Source organism: Lagopus muta, chromosome 1 (assembly GCF_023343835.1).
Source record: "Lagopus muta isolate bLagMut1 chromosome 1, bLagMut1 primary, whole genome shotgun sequence".
NCBI lineage: Eukaryota > Metazoa > Chordata > Aves > Galliformes > Phasianidae > Lagopus > Lagopus muta.
Window position 1 is genome coordinate 1,818,814 of NC_064433.1, and position 22,047 is coordinate 1,840,860.

Genomic DNA, 22,047 nt, shown 5'->3' on the forward strand with positions numbered 1-22,047 from the left:
AAAAGGGAAGATAACATCTAGGAGCAATCGGAACCTCAAAGCTATATGAGTCAAAACACCAGCATCAGCATTTAAATGTCTTGTGCTGGCAAAGTATCTTCTTGATTCACACTAATGGGGCTGACTCTCATTTAAAGGTTGAGATTGTTCCTGCCATGTCATTCCGTAAGCCTACTGCTTTCTTCCCTTCTGACACTTTCCCAGTGGTTGTCTGTGTGTCTTTACTACAGGTATTGGAATGAACATCCCTTGATCTTATGTTAAAGGCCATAATCCTGCTAAATTTAACTTTTGGAATGAAACTTTTTCATGTAAGTTGAAACCAGCTCCTGTAGCAGAACACACATCATAAAATTTGTGCCTAAAATTGTGGCAGTTTCACTGTGTTCTAACTACTTTGATGCTGAAGTGAACCAATCAAAGATGGGAGAAGACAAAATTGAAACATGGGCCTGTATAATCATTTTGTAGTCCTTAAAATCAGATCCTCTTAACACCTATTGGGAAATGCTGCTGACAGCTGCACTCACACAGACCCATGAGCATTGAAGGACTCGAGTCATGTACCCTGTTCACTCACACACTGGGAAGAGTTTTCTATAAGATGAGAAGAAATGGGCTTTGACATTACAATTTCTCCCACCGAGTGAAATATTTCAAAAATAAAGTCACATGAAATCAGCATCATTCAATGATTTTCTCTATAGATGGTGCCTTATTACGTTAACATCAATCATCACAGGGTGAAGGTGTAAGCAAGAAGCATGTGATTGATTTGAAAACTGGGAAGTCCCATGGCTTATTATAAATAATAACATTACCCAAGAAGGCATCATCCCTGGAATGATTAAAGATTAAAAAGGCTAAAAAGGGTGAAAACGTTGCATTTATGAAGACATTTGAAGACACAGTAATGGTTGGTTTAGTGAAAATCTGCATAAATAAAGAAGAGCAGCTGTCTTTGTAAAAAGGGGCTTATTAATTCAGCTGCTCCTTTCTGTTGTCTTTCCTTATCTATGCCACATGGATTGAACACAGCTCGGGGCCACGTCTCTATTGTAAGAAGCACTAAACTTGGTAATCTGTACATGTTCTAACACATGTACAAGTGCAAACTGTGCAGACGCCTCACTGATCACCAAATTAAAAGAGACTTCATGGTAAATACCAGAAGGTTTTAAGGATTATTTATTTTAATGACAGAAATACTCATCAAAATCTATGCAAAGCCAATAGAAGGTTTGCATAAAAAGCTGTACAAGATGACAATTGCCAGACCAAATACTTCTCTTCCAATACTTCAAATTGTGCAGACCACAGTATGTTTTTCCCTCCAAGTGCTTTGTTTTCTGCATATTACATCCTGCATATATGCATCCCACAGTGTGATGCTCACACAGATTAACAGGATGGTTTCCTCACAACTCTAGACAAGCACTTTTCTATCTAGCAGGGTAAAGGTGATCCCAGAGAGTTCTGGAATATTTCTCATTCTTCTAAAACCAATGACTACCCTAGAAAACAGATTATTAAACAGCATGATTAAAAATCATGATTCTACAACGCACGACACCACAAAGCCCACTCCACTTGGAGGGCTCAAGAAATGCAATGGAAACATTATTTGCTGACTTAGCCAAGTTTTAGGTCAAATCCTTAAATATTCTCCTTGAATCAAACCAAGCACATCACTAGCATCTACAGAGGTGTTTAGGGTCCACATAGAACCCAACATCTCTCCAGAATGTTATGTTTCTCATCCATGGAAGCACAGAAAAGGGGATGAACTTTGATCCTTCTGGGTCCCTTTCAATTTGGGATTTTCTATGTTCCTATGAAAATACTTTGGAAACCAAGCATTAAAGCCTGTTTTTCCACTCTGGTTCACTGGTCAAAGATTTTCCAGTGTGTTTATTGCTGGAAGCAAAGCCAAAAAAGTTCAGTTCAGCCAAGTTGTTAAAATGAAGGTTGTCATTTGCTTCACAGCGTTATTTCTAAGAAGCTTATAACCAATCTCTAGTAATAAACAACATTAATAAAGAACTGAGAAACTAACTTCCAGGAGCAGATGAAAGCAGAAAATCATGTATAGGCCAAAATTGCTTCCACTTTCTGACATCAATCTTCCAACTTTGATGTATTTCCAGTTTGTGTAGATCTGAGCAGGAAAAGGTGGGAAATTAAACCAATTTCTCCCCCATGAAAGCAGCATAGCTCTCACTGTTTGGTTTCTATGTATTTTTTTTTAAGTCTGGAGAGCCTGGTGCACAATTTCTGGCATGCAGCTCCAACCAAAGCAGAAAGTGCTAACAAAGAGTTAACCTTATAGTGGTACAAACACCAAACCAGACATCTCCTTTACCGTGCAATTAAAAATAGCTAGAATAAAACCTCTTATTTATCTTCTTTTTTAACTGGAATTTAATTCCTTGAGCCCCTGGAGGCATCCAAAGTCGGGTTGGATGGGGCCCTGGGCAGCCTGACCTAGTGGCTGGCAACTCTGTCCATGGTAGAGGGGCTAGAACTGGGTGATCCATAAGGTCCCCTGCAACCTAAGCCATCCTATGAATAAGAGAAACATAAATGACATGGACTTCAGAGTACTATCAGAAATACTTAGCAAAGGACTGGAAGAAGAAGGGCAGGAAAAATGGGCCTGCTCCCCACAGAATTCATCCTATATTTCTAAGAAACAATCAGACAAGTCAAGGTTGGTTTCACACAGTATTAGGCACTGATGTATAGTCCTCTAAGGAGGATCCTTCAAACCCAAGGCTTCTCAGACACCCAAAAACGGACCATTTTCAACAGCATCCCTCACTCAATCCATTTCCAGACGAACTTCTTCCAGCCTTGTTTGCAGATTCATTCCACATTTGGTAGGAAGTAAAACTATTCCAACCTTCTGCTTCCCAAACAGAAAGACATTAAGAAATCTCACTCCAAGCTAAGTCTGCTGTAAATACATGCATTTCCTTTGACAGGCTTCAGATCAGCCTTTTGGTGTCTAAACAACGCTGGATTACAAGTTACCTACGGTAGACTGATGCCCACTGTCGTTCCTAGAAAACAACACTGCTGCAGAAAGCAGAAACCAATACAGAGACACAAACACAAAAAAATAACTCTTGCTCACAAAGACCAATTAGTTTGCTTATTCCTATTCCTCCCAAAACATCCAGCATCTACAAACATGCTATTAGGGAAGCCCACAACACCCCTGACCTGATTTGCTCAGTCCAGCAGTTGATTCCTCCACAACCCCCTACAAATAATTCTTATAATAGAGGTTTTCTGCAAGGAAAAGAGAACATATTTTGCCCGGGAAGGTGGAAATTCTTGGTGTGATTGTAATCAGACTGCACAGGGTTTCCAATTTCTCTTTTCATTAGGCAGCAACTGGCTTCTTTTATGCAGAGATGTGCACACAGTTGCAGAAGAGATCTCTCTAGTGGGTTTGCTGATGCCATCCTCCCCCTCCTAAACATAACCAATTGAGGCTATTCCTTCAAGATACCTTTCGTATACTGCTTGAATAGATTATGTGAAACCTGCATATCGAAGCACACAGCTTTATTCTCCTGCGCAGGAAAGGATTTATTTAACCAAAATGAAAAAGAAACCCAACAGAAGACAGATATCCACCCATACAACTGGGATTTCCAACCATCTGAATCATATGTAAATTATATCCGCTTTTCAAATGTGTGCCTCCCTGGAAGAGAGCCAAGTCAAAAACAGCCCCTTCGTGCACGTGAAATCAACAAGAACTGATGACTAAGGGTGGTCACAAATTAATTTTCAAAGTTCTTTTTAGTCCAGGATTAATTTTCTACTAACTGTTTTTGTTCTCTCTGGCAGCATCCATTTTTTTTCCTCCACAAAAAGCTGATATTTTGCTGAAAACAAATGCGTGTACATGCAACGAGAGACTTTTCAGTTAACTGAAAATTGAATCGTGACTCATTTTCTACCTTATTTCTTTCTAAACTAGTCCCTGTTTCCAGACACACTATGTCTCCCATACCATGATGAGATCTCATCCCATCAGATCCTCCAAAGGATGCTCCATGTTAGCTCAGACGCAGGGCTGAAACTTCAAGCATCTTACTGACTCTACTTTCAATGTCTGTAGGACACCTGGAGTCCTTCCCATGTCCTTGTAGCCTTACAGAGTGCAACCAGCCAAGAAATAAAGCTCACCTCTATTTCCTCATTTTTTTTTTTCTGCATAGAATCAGAATTGTTATGATTGGAAAGACCACTAAGATCCTCTAGTCTAACCATCGACGCACACCTTCCATGCCCACTAAACTGTGCCCCTCAGTGCCACATTTGCCCTCTTCTTGAACACTTCCAGCGACAGTAATTCCACCAACACCCTGGGCTGGCTGCTCACCACACCACTCCTTCAGAGAAGAAATCTTCCTAATATCCAACCTGAACCTCTCCCAGCACAACTTACAGCTATTACCTCTTGTCCTATTGCTCACAGGATTACTTCCCCATCCGAACACACCCTCTGATGAGGCTGAAACACATTGCTGAGAAACTAAAGGGAAAGCAGAGTAACTCAAACACAACAATCTAGGACATAATGATTTGTTCCTGGAGAAGATCAAAAGCAGCAAAGAGATTCAGGAGTTAATTTGCAAGACCTATGATTACAGAAACATCACATTTTATTTTTAAAACAGGAAATGCACCGGATTATTGACAGCTTAAAGAGCATGTTAAAATTGAAGTACAAATGACTCCATTATAATTTCATCACTTTGTTCTGCCATTTGTATTTCTAATACTTCCACTTTTCAAATGCTTGATAAAGAAACAGATAGAAGAGTTCTATGATAGGTTGTTATTACCAAATATAGCTTGTTATGTCCAAAGTATGACAGCATGTACTGTACCAAAAGTATCTGAATAGTGATTTCTTACATTTATTTTTAAAGTGCATTTATTTCATCTTCCAGTGCCCAAAACCTAAATCGAGTGCAAATTTCCTCATTACTTCCCTCTGAGTAGAAAACTGCTTAGAAAAGGAAGTGCAAAATCACACGAGATGCAAACACTACCGTGGTAACATTAATGTGTGCCACTGTTGCTCACATCATGCACATTGGGAGCAATATTTCATCTTTTACACTGAAACAGGAAACAGGGTTTCTAACTATGTTGCCTTTTACCCCTCCTAAAAATCCTAACAAGTTTCATGCCAGAAGACAAAAGAGCTATCATTGGCCAGGCTTGTGCGATTTTATTATTAAGTATTGACCAAGTCTAGAGACTTCTCATACACTCATAAAAGCTATCATGGATGGAAAGTTCAAATGCATTTTGAGAGGAGAAAATGCCAATTCATAAAATAGACTTCAGCAGAATACTTAAAATAAAGAAAAGAATAGTCAGCTTGGAAAACAAACCTACACAGATCATTTGAGTCTAACTCTCAGACTACTTTGGGGCAAGCCAACGTTAAAACGCAGCATTAAAAGCAAATGCCTGCTAAACACAGGCATAAGTCATCAACCATCTCCCTAGGAACCCTGCCCCTGTGCTAACTGCCCTCTTGGTAAAGACATCCCTCAAGTCTAGCTTGAACACCCCTCTCGAGCAGCTTTAAGCTATTACTCCCCCAAAAAATCCAGTGTCATAGCACCACCCAGGTTGGAAATGACCTCCAAGATCATCTAGTCCAACTGTCTACCTACCACCAATATTTCTCCAGGCAGCCCATTCCAGTGTCTGACCACTCTGGCGGAGAAGAAATTTTTCCTAATATCCAACCAGAACCTCCCCTGGTGCAACTTGAGGCCATTCCCTCTAGTCCTATCGCTAGTTATGTGGAAGAAGAGGTTGACCCCCACCTCACCACAACCTCCTTTCAGGTGTGTCCTCAGCGTCTCCTCATAGAACATACCTTCCAGCTCCATCACCAGCTTCATTCCTCCTTTTTTAGACACTTTCAGGTATCTTAATATGTGTTTTGTATTCTGTAGACCAGAACTGCATACAGTGCTCATGATGACACACATCAATGCTAAACATAAAGAGATAATTAACTCTTTTGACCAGCTCAATGCTGGCCATCTATACCTTTGCTTTGTACTGTCCCATCCCAGCTGCAGCACCTCATATTTTCCCTTGCTGAACTCCATGCTGTTGATGATCACCCAGTACTCCAAAGGATCTAGAAACAAGGCCTATTCACCCTCCAAGGAGCCAACAGCACCTCTCCATCAGCAAATTCACTATGGATGCATTAAACTCTTACATCCACATCACAAAAATGTGTTGGACTGGCCCTAAGATTGAGTCTACTGCAACTCCATTAGGGACCATCCACCTTCCAGCTGGAGTCCTTTCACTATGACCCTTTTAGCCCAACCTTTCAGCCTGCTCTTCACCCAACGTACCCCATAACCTTTCATCTCACAGTTGTCCAGAAGGATACTGTGAGGGACAGTGCCAAAAGTCTTGCTAAAATTCAGCAAAACTATCACCACCGCTGTGCAAGTGGACTTAGCATTGAAGGAGACCAAGTTAGACAAACAGGATTTCATGGGCCCATGTTGACCAGCAAGAAGAAAGCTTGCCTTAGAGGAGATTTTACCAGGCAGTGAAGAAGATTCTGAGTGATTCTGTAATTCTGTGAAGAAGAAAGTGGAGGTAATCCAAGAGCCAGCACGTTACTCACATCTCTTGCTATCTATTTGACGCTTCAGGTTCAGCTAATATGGATATACATTCCTCACTGTCGGTCTCATTACATTCAGATCCCGGTGCTAAGCACGTTGTTAAGCACTGTAATTCTTTCTTTATTAGATTCAGGTATATAAATGGCATCCCAGGGAACACTGTGAATTTTGATCATTATTTCTCTACTCGAGCTGTGTTCATCTGCCTGCTGAGAAGATGATCACCAACTTACCCCACGCCCCTGTGGGACCCGTTATTTATCTTATTACATTTTATAGTGTGGAGTAAATAAATAGCATTAAAGTGCTAAATTTATTCATCAAAATGTGTTGCATTCGCAGATTGGAGCCATTTCTTAAATGAAGAAAATGCTGCTAATAGACATTCTACAAAGATGTGGAAAACATTCATTCTAATATGGCAGTAATAAAGCAAGACTGCAAGGAGCTGCTGATGACATTTCACATGTGCTGAGCAGGACAGAGATACTTTAATATCTCCACTTCTGCAGATCACTTCCATCACATGTGGCCCAAGAGGGCGCTATTAATTATTCTGGTGTCATTTCTCAGAAATTAATTTCAGTCATTATTAGAGCATGCACATTAAGCAATGACTGTATGACTGCTTGAGAAATGAGCTTCGAAAATCCTACATGGGATTTTCTGGGAGGAAACAGAAGAATGGTGACAGCCAGGCAGCCATACAGCCAATTTCATCTCTAATTTTCACACCATTTATGCAATTAAGGCACCATGGAACCAGAGTAAAAGCAGGTAGGAAGGCAACACAACGTCAACAGGGCAGTGAGGCAAAGCAGATGAAGGCATGCCATTTGTGCTGAAGGTGGGCATGACAACAGTGGGAGACATGGGACAAAGACCAAGGGTCCTATTTCCTCAATTAAAGCAACTGATTGACATCAAGTGTTTGCCTTCTTCTAAAACTTGTTCTTGCAAAGAAAAAATCAACTCAGTTTTCCCACAAACTCAACTGTACTAAAACAAAAATGCATACTGCAAAGAGAAGTTAATCTCTCCTTTAATTGTTCTTAACTTACACAAGTCACCAGAGTAAAATATACATCTACAGAGCAGACTATTTAAAGCTCTACCCACCATGCACGAAGACATTATGCAACTTGTTCACCTTTAAAGCAAATAAAATACTTCAATAAATGTCGCTGCTCATGCAAGAACTAGGCACTGGGATGATTATTCCCTTCTCCACTCCCTCTGGGAACACAGCATACTCAGCCCATACAAATGATGCCACATTTTTCATTCTGATTTTATTGTTGACCTCTAAGAGCCAAGCACCCAAGCCAAAGGACGAGTTACTTCACACAGTCACTCTCTTGCTATAGATTAAGGTGAGCTGCTGTTTAGAGATAGCAGCATGATGTCACTTTGTCTTGTACACCATTTTTATTCATTTCTACCATTAAATCAAAAGGACTCCTAAACCAACGATTTATCTTACGATAAATAAGTGCCAAGATATCACCAGCAGATATCTGAATGAACAGCAAGGATAACAAAGTAAGATAACAAATTGTATCTTACTAAGTGATGGAAGAGAACATCTATATCCACTCAGCCAACATCAGCCAAGTGGCTATTTGCCCTTCTCAGCATTTATGAATGTGGTATGCTTAGAGATAGCAAGTGCATCCTCAGATCTAATTAAATTCAGAAGAGGAGGCAAGAAGTGGAATTTTGAGTTTTTCACCAGTACTGAGTGGGCTCTTGCTCCATATTTTTCTTCTAAAGATGTCAGATTGTTCCTGCAACAACCACTGCTGCTGACAGATGGGTGCCAAAAGACACAATGGTACATACAACACTGCTCCAAGAAAACCCAGTCATTAAAGTGGTCCTAAATACACCAAATTTGACTAAAACACCATAATTGCGTGTTAGGTGATACCCACAGAAAGCAGAAAGCACCATAAAAAAGCAGTCTCTTCATGTTAACCTACAAAGAAGAACAAGTATTCACAAAATAAAAGTGAAAGAGGAGATGAGATGAGGTCAGTTGGTTCAGGACTGAAAAGGGAGGTGACTTCAGTATGTTGTTATACAAATGAATGAAGCAATGCCATCAAAGGAAGCATTCCTTCTGTCTAGCTGAAACAATTTCTTCAAACATGACACAGTAAAATAGAATTTATAAATGTTAATAAAATTTTTTAAAGGTCAGGTCAGTATTTTCTGTAATGTGTGTCAGAGGGAAACAAATGCATCTCAGCATCAGGTCACTGTGGGACAGCACTGACATTAAGGGGAAGAGGAACTGCAACTCTTCTGGTAGTGAATTAGTTACTGAAATAAGATTTGCTTCCCAGTCCCTTTCACTGTGGTCACCCTGATGTGGCAGCAAGGTAATGGAAAGTTTAGTGAAACGAATCCCCACGTTATCAATCTGTACCAAATGGTCAGAAAAGCAGAACAGCTTTTAAAAAGTAAAGAGCAAGCAATCACTACAAGTGCTGTGAAGTTTCAGTGCTCTATGCACCATGCAGAATGGCAGAGAAGTGGAGGAAAGGCCTTGTTACAAGGATCAGACTGCCCTACTCTTTGAAGCTCAGCTGTGAAAAAGGACGGGGAGAAGAGATTTTGAGATTTGTCACAACGCTTGCACATCATGGGCTGAAAGGTTACGCTTGTTACATTCACCCTTCAATGGCTATGATTCATCCTTGGTGAAGAAGTTATTTTTGTTGATCATTTAGTGATGGTCACAGGGCGAAGATGACACTTGCTGTCAACAGAGGATGTCCAATTGGTTAAATGCAAGGATCAGCATAAGGCAAAAATAAAAATATACGGTGCAGATCTCACTGACACCTCAAAAGCTTGAGACACTCAAATCATTGGGGGAGAGGGAGACATCGAAGGCGATGCTCACTGTAGCTGAAATGACAATAGGTTAATCTTAAAGCATCCTATCGGTCTTTAATAGCTCCATAAAATTTGATCACTTTCCAACCCTCTATCCCTTCCAGTGGAAGATTCCAACGCAGGGAAAACAGCAATATAAGGATGTAGTTTATCCAGACTTAAATTAATGGAAGATTCACTTATGTCTCAGCTTTACACTACTTGGCAGCACCCTTTTCCCAGAAGCAGCCTTGTTTTAATTAATTGTTGTGAAATTCAGCCCAGAGAAATAAAAATGGCTTGTCCTCACCTTAATATGTCACTTAAAACATGCTTAAGCATAAAATAATTGGAGTAATTACTATAATAATAAATTATCCCAATAATTCAAATAAATATTCTGCATTTTTAGATTATTTTAATGCTTTGACTACAAGAGTCTAAGAGACAGCCATAAGGTCACTGTGAGAACTGTCACATTTTTCTCGTTTAAAACAGATTTTAAAAGCTTAATGGAGATTTTTTTTTAACTTTTCCTTTACTGGCCTCAGTCCCCTCTCCACCACAGATACACACAATTTCACTGTTGTCCTAAGAAAAAATTAACTGGCAGTGACCGTAAGAGAAGAATCTCCAATGTGATCTTCAAAGAAGACCATAAGTTCTATCTAAAGTAGACAAACAACACAACGTGGTAAAATATGTATTGAAAATACTATGATTTAATAAAATTAATGGCAAATGTCCGCATCCTCTCATGATGTCTTCTGCACTAATCCTCTGATGAGCTTACAAACAGCAAGTCATCACCCAACAAGTATCACGTCTCTGTAAGTGCACACAATCTCACAGTGGTGTAAATGTTTGTAGATTCATTAAACTTCAAGCCTCCCCCAAATTCTCAGACCTTTCTGAAGTTCCTTTGAATACAATGAACATTTCAGTCTATTGCGTTCAACCCTATGCAGCCTTGCTCATCAAAATGCTCTACGCCTTGCCCTTGAACTGCAGGCATCAACTTGGTGTTGAGGCAACAAAGGAGGCGATGGGATGAGAAGTGGAATGAATTAGTTTGAGGTAAAAGATAAGTATCTATTAACGTTTCAGAAGTTACCTTGGGACTTTACCCATGGTAACTCATTATCCTGGAACTGGCAAGGTCTTAGCTAAACCAAAGGTTTAGTTTTGTTTTATAAGGCTTATCAATATCAGAATAGATCTTTGAATCTTTACCTAGGAGACGTTATTTGCATGTCATCACATAATTATAAGATACACTTACTTCTTTGCTCTCTTTGGTGAATACTGAAATTATGGAAATTCTAGGATCAATGACAAAAATCAGCGGTTTTAAAAAATACCCAGAAAGCTGAAAGACTTCACGTAGATGGAAAATGTGAGGCAAGATAATTAGGTCATGTCCTTCCTGACATTTATTCTAGCAAGCAGAGAATCAGAAGATATTCTTTCCTTTGTATGTAATTCAGAAGGTGAAAACATATATTCATACTGTACTTAGTGTGGATGGAATTTAACTGTTGAAACAGATATTCCCATTTATTTCACATTCAGTGCAAGAGCAAATTTCTCAACGCATTTATTAACATACCAACTGAAAATGTAAAGATGTCATTACCAGTAGAGATGTGTTCTTGTACATAAGGACAAGTGTCTGGCAAACAGGTTGTCGAGCCCTGCTTAAAGCTCATACCTGGAAATGTATGGGTGGTGGTCGGCCCTTTTTCCCATGTAACTGGGGATAGGGTGAGAGGTAATGTACTTCTCCCATGCACCATGGGAGCTTCAGATTGGATATGAAGAAAATTTCTTCTAAGAAAGAGTGGTAATGTATTGGAACAGGCTGCCCAGAGAGGTGGTACAGCCACTGTCCTTTGGGTGTTCAAGAAACGTGGAGATACAGCATTGAGGGACATGATCAGTGGGCTTGGTGGGGATGGGCTTTTCCAACCTTAATGATTTTATGATACATGCTCTATTTGTTCAGTTTTTTCCTGCTGTTGTGCCATGGAATTGAAAAGCAAGGCTCTGTGGGACTGAAAATTGATGGTGTTTGAGGAACCAACTCCCTAAGCATAGATGCTCAAGTCTCATAAGCCATCTCAGCCTTGTAAGAACATCTCAAGCATTCCTTGAGGATTGACACAGACCTGCTGTGATGTGTATACATCATGGTATTGCTGTTAGAAGACTTTAGAGAAAGCTGGCTTGCCTCATACACCAGCACAGCTCAGCACTTCCCAGTAACCCATGAACACACATTTGTTAATTCATCTCACTCTGTATGTCAGAAAAACAGACCAAAAACAGACCAGGCTACTCTAGCAGTTGGATACTGCGGAAACTTGTATAATAGAGTCTGATGGTGCTTATGTTTTGTTTCATAGCTGTAACTGTGCCCTATTTTTCTACAGAAATAGGAAGAACAAAATAAATGGGACACTAACATAAGAGAGGATACTTTTTTTTTTTGTCCTATATATCACTGTGCTATTTCTTACACACCAAATGGATAAACAAAGGGGGAAAAAAAGAAAAAAAAAGCAAAGAAGCCTGATTTGAAATACAGTGAATTGTGAGAGGCAGTGATTTTTCCAGCTGACCATCCCTGCTGGCACCACAGGGGAGCTGTGATAATGCAAAGGCCTGAGGATACCATCTGAACACATTGCTCCTTGTGTGCACTGCACGCAGTCTGGCATCAGCCAACTCCAACTCCTGCCCTAGGAAGCGTCCCTTAGAGCACACAGGCTTCGTCTGTTTCCATAAACCAACATTTCCCATTAAAACCAAAGTGACACTGAAGTCATGTGCTCCCTGCCAACAATTTGGTATGGACGCCTTCTGGGCTAATAGGGATTTTGAGATGCTACATTCGAGAGGCAGCCCTTGAGCTTGAAACTTCACTTCTTGCCTTCCAGACAAACCTTGACAGAGCTCAACAAGGGGAAAAACCACAATATCCATTGCAATGATGAACATTAATAGTGTGTGACACAGCTGGTCTCTCTGGGGTGGCCTGTCATTCAAGGTGGGAACTTCACCCTAACTTTGTAATAACATGGATATCAAAAAACATCAACAGATGCACCTCCAAGCTAAGTTCAAGGTGATTTTCATGCTGTTTTGCTTCTTACTTTTTTGAGAAAATTACTCTGCATTTCTTATTCTGCAATTATTTTTGAAGTTTTGCATCAGTTCTAAATAAAAAAAAAAGACCATCGCAATGACAAGACACAGGAGATGGAAGAATTCAAGCATATGCTTTAAATTTTACACACGGCGAAGACTGCTACAGTAAAAGCTATTATAAGCCATAAAAAAGTGTTAAAAAAAGAAGAAAAAAAGAAAGCTGTATATAATTAGGCACTTAATTAGAGCACCAACCCATTACTAATATATCCTTTAAAACTTAGGAATTCATAGCATGTAAACCAAATCGAAGCCTTTCTATTTCTGTACGACTACGTGCAAAAAAAAAAAATCATCTACAAAAATAACTCCCTATGAACCAGAGGATCAACACCCTTGGGTAGCAGCAGCACTTTGTATCTGAGAATTTGGAGAAAAAAAGCTTCTAAATGAGGTTCCCAAAATCCGCCACTTAAAGGAACAGAAGGGGAATATATTTCACATATCCCCTAATATCAGACTTTGGTTTCAGTGGTTATGCTGGAGCAGCAAATATCCCAAGGGAGACCACAACATGGACCCTGAGCAGAAGAAAGCAAAGAAGGAGGAAGCCTTTGCCAGTACCTGTGGCTCTAGATGGATTTTGCAACAACAGCTAAATCAGAGAGAAAGAAAATTCATGGGCTGAAGAAGCCTGTAAGGGTAAACCAAATTCTAATGTTCTTTGAGACAACAAGTGATGAAGGATTCCTACCTGGACTATGCTGATTGAAAGACTTCATGGGAAATCCTGTTCTACAGCACATCAGTGATTCTTCATAGCCTACCTAATCAGCCTTCTCTTTCCTTCATCAAACTGCCATAATTGGCAATCAAAAGGTAGCCAATTAGAAGCTAAGGAATAAAGCTGTGGGAAGGACACTCATTGATAAACAGAAGCAAACAGCATCATTTACTACTGACCTTGTTTTATGCAGACCCATGGAAACAGAGCAACTATATTTATTTAAAATGCTAGCTCACTAAAATAACAGTATTTTAGTAGAAGGTTGGACTAGATGATCTTAGCAGCCTTTCCAGCCTTAATGGTTCCGTGAATGGGTTAAATCTCATCAGTTTATGTAAAACATCTCATTGTCCTACTTAAAGAATAACAACAAAAAGAAAATCATTCCACTGCAATTCCAAATGGGGAATTCCAGTCTGAAGGTCTACGAAGTGACAACCCCTAATGGCTTCTGACAATTTGGCTTTTTTCTGTGTTAAGCTGCTGGGACTTGCCACCAAACACAAGGAAGTCACAGAAAATGCCTGTTGGCGACACTGACATCGTTTTCTCGTGCCTGATGCTAATTCTATCCAGAGAGGTTTTTTGCCTTTTAAGCTCTGCAAGAATCAGCTCCAGTTATCCCAGTTTGATTTTATACAAAAAAGAGAGGAAAATGCTATACTGTATATTGCCTATAAAATTGGCTAGGTCAACTGAACGTGAACACATCTCTAAAAACATTTAATTGAGGTACCAGAATTTAAAATAATCATTAAAAAGATTTAATTTATTTATTTTTTTTTTAAAGCAAAAAAGCATCACTGTTGTTACACCATTAATTTCTCCTATTTTTTTTTGGTGTCAACATCTGTTAAATTAGAGGAACAATTACTAAACGCCATAGGCCAGGGGAAACATTGGTCTTGATTTTAGAGGGTTTGCAATATGGATCCCATCATGAAAACACACAAGGAACATGCACCTCCTTGCTGAAAAAACGATGCTCACTTTTGTGCCAATTTAAATCTCTTAATAAAAGGTAGAGAATAAAATATATATCATGTGGCATTTTAATTCATTTTCCACGTGCTGCTTTGTTACACAAATAAATACACAAACAAATGTGAGTAGGTGTGGAGCTTAGCCAGCTAAATAGGGATGCTTCTATCTTCTGGTATGGTTTGTGGTACTGAGGATGAATGTGAAAAGGTGACAGTTTACCAGTGTTAATTCTTCATTCTTACAAATCAGCAGCATTGCCATGAATTACAATTAATTTCTGCAGTGGTAATGGGATCGTAATGTGTGGTTTCATCAAAATTCAACTTGGCTGATTAAATATCTTCAGGAATTTGGGTGTTCTACATCAGAGTTACAGCAGTAGGTAAAGGTCATTGGGATCCAAACTACTGTTCATTAGGCTCTAGACCTTTTCCATCCCTCCTCCTCCTTTCTAGGCACAGCAGTGAACCAACAGTGCATACAAATGTGGTGCTTCAATCTCCCACATTGTTGGTGTTTTGGGTTTTTTTTGCGTCTGTTGACTCATTTGTGCATATACACAAAGTGCAAATTGAAGCCTCTGCCTTTATAAAGCTTTACACCATCTACCAGTTAGCACAATCATTTCTCCTGCAGAATTCGGGGCAGAGTTTTTCTCTCCTGACTGGTACCATTGCAAAGGCAAAATGAGCAGTAATCCCTTTGGGTTTAAACACAAAGAGGCTTCCTGGATAGTGCTTTATGCACAACACACAATACTTTCCAGACTGGGTGTGTGTGCAGACAGCTCTGAAATAGTTTTTTTCATTTATCAGCCCTCCAGGCATGTTGCTACTTCTGCCAACCTTTTGGGAAGCTTTAAGGGCACTGGAAGAATATATGAAATAAATAATAAAAAAAAAAAACAGCCATGCAACCATCATTTTGTTTACCTGACTTGATTGACGTTTTAAAATGATATTGTACTCGCAATAACCATTGCCTTCAATTCAAAGAACTTAGCTACATTACTTCAAAGATCATGTTTTTAACATTATAAAGCACTTGATGGTAGGTAATTACAATGCATTATCACAATAACTCAAATACTGCATATACTACATTACAAATGACAACCAGCAATTAATTCCGTTATTGTCTTTCATCAAGCTAACCAGAGAAAAACACTTAACTACTGGCCTGGGCGTACCTAAAACTGATAATAAGCACCCATTCTGCTTACAATAACAATAGTTCTCTGTCCTTGACAACTCCTATTTATTTTTTTTTAATATGGAAGAGATGCCAAACTCTTTCTTCAGGGAGCTGTGGGGGATGCACATGACTGATCCCCCATCATACAAGGAAAAATGTGCACTTCACACACGTGAAAAGCCATTCAGGAGCCCCCATGCTCAGTTCTGGAGAAGCAGCAGAAGGGACACTGGGGAAAAAAACCTCTGAGTGGAGGGTGGTGAATTGATCAGTGGATCAGATAGGCAACAATTTTGGCATCAATTCTACAGAAGAAAGATGGGCCCTGATGAATGGGCAGCAAAAAATACTCCCAGCTACCCAAAGTGTCATAAACAACTGGGAAGAATTCTGTCTGCGGCAGAGATAGAACAGTAATTCAGGAAAGAAGCAAATGAGAGGGAGAGCAATAACGACGTTAACGAAACACAGCAACTAGCAATCTAGAAACTCCTCCCAATTAATTAACTTTTATTACTTTCTGAACAACAATTTGCTTTCAGTTCAGGTTACTGATTTACCCAATCTGACTTTCTGAGTAAACCGCATAGCCTGTTTTCACTACCATCATTTGTGTGCTATGTACCAAGAGGGATGATGGTCACAGTGAGGAATGACTTGCAGTGATAAACTGCACAGCCCTGTAAAACAAAATGAAGAATGGCTCCAGACTGAAGACTTGTCTGCACCTTTTGTGAAGATGAAGGGAAAGAAACAGATTTTACTTCCCTTCTATAGTACTACAATATTTCAGACCAACTTTCCTACTGCGTGTATCAGTTTTGAGTTTCAGCACTGTTATCTATGCCCTGCCTGGCCATCAATCATACCATAACTGCCCATGGCAGTCATCTTCATCACCATGCAGCAGAATGATGACTCCTTCCCCCCCTTGAGAGTCCTAGGAATCTATTAGAAAAGAAGCAAATGAGACATTTCCTCATCTTTCTTCCTTCTTGTTGTACTTAGTCTTTGGAAGGTCTTAACCTTCCCTTTATATTTGGAACAATTACGTTGATGTAACATCTTGTGTCCATTGAACTAGATATCTGTCTCAACTTGGGTATCCCAAAACCAAGTAACATTTTCTGAGGAATCTGTTCTTATTCAGCAATGTTATTTGACCTGATGGAGGGTAAACATTTGGTCGCTTTCAACTTTGCAAACAGGCACTGTCTCACTACAGAGAAAATGGCTTACCTGAAAAAAGTCACTTCAAGGATCCTCAGCCAGTGTCCAATCATCATTACATTTTACAGAGTATACAGCACTGCTAGAGCATGCCTTCTCCAGAATCTCTTTCTCCTATGATGAATCAGCTAGGGCTGCTAAAAGAAAACCTAAATCCAAAGAACAGCTTTTCTGTTCAGTCGACGCTCATTGAGGACATCACTGAGTGTCCTTCGTACCACTATTCCATTAGCTTTAATTGTTATTATAGAGACTGGTTCTTCAATCACAATGAAGACTCAAAAAGAGTTGGCTGTAGTTTCCATTATTTTGTAACATTTCTTTTAGCATTCACACACGGCAAAAAAAAAGCAAAACCAGAAACCCAGGAGCTTGATGGAAACAAACGGAATGAAGGTGATAACCTTAAACAGTACTATTGGGCTCACAAAATTTCCCAGTCGCTGATAACTTCAGCATCATCTGAATGTAAAAGTTTATTTCAAAAATACAGTTCATGGTCACATCTCACAGTCTGGATGTTCTCTAGAAAGATAACTACTGCTTTGTGTCCATATACTCAAATAAACATCCATAACACCCAGACAAGCTGTGATTCATTGAAGTCTACCTCCATAGAAACTCAGCCCCATACACTTCTATAAGTGTGTGTCCATGATTGCAGAACCACCGGCCTCAATATCCCACAAAACCAGCACAGAGCACCACAGTTAGTTGTCTGATAGGGCTATTCATATACAGATGACAAAGTACTCAATGGACATACGCAATAAACAATGCGTTCAATTCACTGATGAGAAAGCAGAGGCAGAAGTAATTAAGCAGTGTCAATCCATGGTATGAGAGCACTTGCATTTGGCTCTGCCGTTTTAATTATCTGTAGAGAATGCAGCACAGCCAAAGACAAGTCTGAACAAGGAAAATGTGGATGGGGTTACAGTGATGAGAAGAAAACTGCCCAAAGCTTGCACGAGGCATTCATACAACGTTGTGCCAGATGTGGTTCTCAAACGGAAAAGCTGAGATCACCCACATATGAACTGAGTAGGATCTGCCCAAAGAGGTAGTGGATGCTCCATTCCTGGAGACACTCCAGGTCAGGCTGGATGGGGCTCTGAGCACCTGATGGAGCTGTAGGTGTCCCTGTTCAGTGCAGGGGAGTTGGACAAGCCGACCTTTAAAGGTCACTTCCAACTCAACCATTTCTATGACTGATTCTATAAACTGCCTGCACAGCCTTCAGCTCCAGGAGGACTCCACCAGATGAACGGAGCTGTCACAAAACTGCTGCACACTCCAGAGCAAAATCCATTTGTAAAAATGTAACCTGGAGAGACAAAGCTAGAACGAAACAGAATGTCTGGACCTTGATTAATAACAGTGGGGATTTATGACTTTCAGTTACATTCCACCTACTCCAAACCTGCACAGAATTTATGACTGTTTAGCTCACTGCTTCAACCACAATGGTTTCACTCCTGGCCGTCACACAGCCAGAATTTCCATGCAATACACTTCATGCTGAGGTGTTAATGAACTGATGTCTATAAAGAACTTGGAAGTTATCAGATAAAAGGAGCTACAGAAGTGCTTCATAGTGGTGTTACGCCATATGCAATTACTGGTAATCTAGCCGGTATTCAAGATGCCTGGGACTCAAAATAACCAAAATAAAGGCCCACTTCTTTCCTGCAATTTTTTTTTTCATGACTATTTTGCAGATTGATAAAAATTAGCAGAAGTTTAGATGTAATTCCAGAGGAACATTCCACTAAAAAGTGATTCTGTGTATGACTCAATGTCTGAAAAACATGCTCTCCAATGGGTTGACTCCCCTGCAAGGCAATGACTTTCCTCCTGTTGCCCCAGGGCACATGGCACACAGTCATAAGACAGAAGAAAACAAAACACTCTGAAAAACTTATTTAAATATCTTTGGAGATGTTTGAAATTCAACTCTGTGCTCTTCATAACTGCTGTACTTTCTCCCAAGTTTACAATTTTATATTTTAAAGGAGAATGCCAGTTCACTATCAAGAGTTTTTTCCCATGTCATATACGTAAAATAAATTCAAATACAATAATAAATTTAAAAACCTTTCCCTTCAGCTGTGCGTTCCTCTAATTGCTCTATAGGGGAAATGAAGCCCCAAAAGCTCTGTTATCCTAAGCTCTATATCTTTGCTGCTACAACCACGTACAAAATGCAGCAGTCACCATTTCAGTTTTCATCACAGAACGGTTCTACTCCAATAAAAAAATTCATCAAGATTTATGAACATAAACACATGAACTCAACTAAATTTCTTAGGATCACAATATCATAACTCAGATCTAAACCACAGTACACTTTCATCCTTGGATTCCTTCTATTACACCCAGGGAAAGCCCACACTGATGTCTTATGTGAACAACTTCCGTCAGTAGATTGCAAACATTGAATTTGTCAAGTTTCTTTTTTCACTCCTAAGAAACAGAAGGATTAGTTCCTATTTTTGCCAGCTATGCCACATTTTTGTGTTGTCTTGCAGGCTTTTTTTTCCAGAGTAATACACAGTCCATTTGAAATGAAAACCACAGTAAGTGTCAGCTCCTGCCGAAGTTCATTCCCCAGCACCAGGGGAGCTGGCAGAAAAGCCTTGCCTCCTGCATGGGGGACCCTCACCTCAGGCTTGAAGAGTTTCATAGCTCAAATTCAATAAATGGACCCAAAGTTCCCTTCCAGCTTCGCTAACTGCTGACCAGCAGGCTTTTAAGAACAGCAATGCTCATGCTTTTGCTTGGGGAGAAAGGAAGAAAAAGAAAATAAACAGAATAAAAATGTTAACTTCAGTACAGGTAAAATCCATTTCAGTTGTATTTAACTTCTCATTTCACAGATGTAACACCTACAAACTTCTGCAGAACGCTGCATATAACAGTCCAACATGTAATCAGTCATAAAAATAAAAATACAATTCCAGGTCCATGCTTCCATGCTGCCAGCTCCTTCCCTTCACTCTCAGCTGCAACCTGAAAAGATGACCTTCTGGTAACAAAGGAAGGTTACTCCCCATCTCTCATCAAATTCTTGCACCTGTCCTGCTAACAAGGTGCCACTGGGTGATTATAATTTACAGCCAGCATGAACTCACACAAGATTCAAGTTTCTCTTGAAAGCTAGCAATGCATTTTACATGCCTCACCTTGCAGGTCCCCACTACAATGATCTGCACCAATTCATTTGTCTGCCTGGGTGAAGCACCAGCAGCACATCAGTCAGCCACAGCTGGTACGTTTGTGTTGGACAAAATGGATTAATGGGGGAAAAAAAAAAAAAAAAAAGAGAACTTTTTTTCCCAGATGTTAGCTAAGAGACAAAACTGTACATGGAAAGAGAGCTTTAAAAAGCCAAAGAATTTCAGGTATATTCGATTCTTTTAAGGGAAAATACGCTTGTATTCTGTACACTCTGGAAGGAAAAATACACTGGAAAGTGTTTAATAGGGTTGTCTTTCAAAGGTCTTGGCTGACAAGCAAGGAATGTTCTGATGTAGAAATACCTGGTCTAGTGATGTGCTGTGAGAAACGTAACAGGAATCCCTGGACTACTTACCAGGTCTGGCATTGGCCAGGAATCACTAAGTGCATTTTCACATATCTATCTCTCCCTTTATAGAACTGCCCCAAGAAACTGCCAGCAAGAAGAGCTTCTGGTGGTGGGCTGATTATGGCTGACTTTGCTTGGACCACATCCACCTACTGCAGTCTGGGTTCCTCCATGGGCAGCAAGGGGACGGCCTCCTTCACCATGGGCTCAGCTGTGCCCCAAGGTGGGGCCATTTTGGAGTTGTTTGGGAAAGGATTTGTCTGTCACGGGGCAGTCCTGGCCTCTCCTTACAGAGCCCACCTCTGCAGCCTCCCTACAGCCAACTCACATCACCGTAACTCCTATCACCTACAAAAAATCATCATCCTCATAGAAGTGATTTCATCTTTCCAGCGGGTGCTCGGAAGAAGCCGAGTTGGTAACTGTGAATACAGGATTTTGAACATCAGCTGTTAGCAAGGACTCAAAAGGAAAGTTATAAATTGTATTAATGGGAGCTAGAAAAAAGTTGGGAGTTTCAGCATCACATCTAAGAACAACTTATGGAAAGAGCAAAAACAGAAGCCAAACACTATCAGCTCTGGCCTATGTATTCACTTCAGGAATTTTGGACACTAGAACTAAATAATGATAATAAAACCCATCAGCAGAGAGGAATTGTTATATGGTACTTAGCAATAACGTAAATCAACTGCAGATGATTCACAGCTATGATTCACCTGAACAATGTATTGGAGAGCTTAGCTAACACCAAAGAAAGCTGTAGATACTAGAGAGTTTATGGAGATCATTTCTAATTGAATTATTTAGCAGAATCGGTACGAATTGGATTGTCTGGTTTATACATCCACGTTTTTATACTTATTGATCTCACAATTAGTGGCAAAACAGTAGTTACAGTACCATTATGTTCATAGGTCCATATGTAAGACATGCTGGTTTTGCCCACCTTCCATTTTTGTGTTACACTAGAATAAGCTTGAAAAGTCAAAAATACCCCTTTTCCAGTCCAACATCAACTCTACTTGGAGAAAGCCCCATAATTATTCTTAATATAGTATGAAATCAGCATTTTTTTTGCTAAATTTTAACCTATATCCACCAGCCACACTCATAATCTCTTTGGGAGTGAACCAGAGGAGTAGATCTCATAAGGTTTGCTGGTGTACCTCAAGACTGGCTGTCAAGGCATGACTCAGGTCTTGTCAAGCAGTATTCAAAAGGAATAAGTAAGTCATTGAAAATTCCTGTGACTAAATCTCTGCTTACACTGCAATGAAAATAATAAGTGTTCAGCAATACAGGGAACTTTAATCATGCTGCATGAAAACGAGTTAAGAGCTAGAACTAAACCTAAACAGTGCTTATAGTACAAAATGAGCCAAAAAAACTTTGTTGGCTTGATGAACATAATACGTGTTAGCAGTAATTATTTATCACAGAAATGAACGAACGCTGCTCTCAGCTATTCAGTGCAAGTTCTTGCAAATGTCAAATTGCTACGCTGCTTCAGGTTATATTTCATCTGACAG

General features: G+C 39.8%; 1 protein-coding gene across 4 annotated transcripts in view; it reads right to left on the minus strand.

Moving 5' to 3' along the window:
• The window catches only part of EXOC4 (exocyst complex component 4), a 398,652-nt gene that overhangs the window by 173,627 nt on the left and 202,978 nt on the right, over positions 1–22,047 (minus strand). The gene's annotated exons all lie outside the window — the stretch shown is intronic.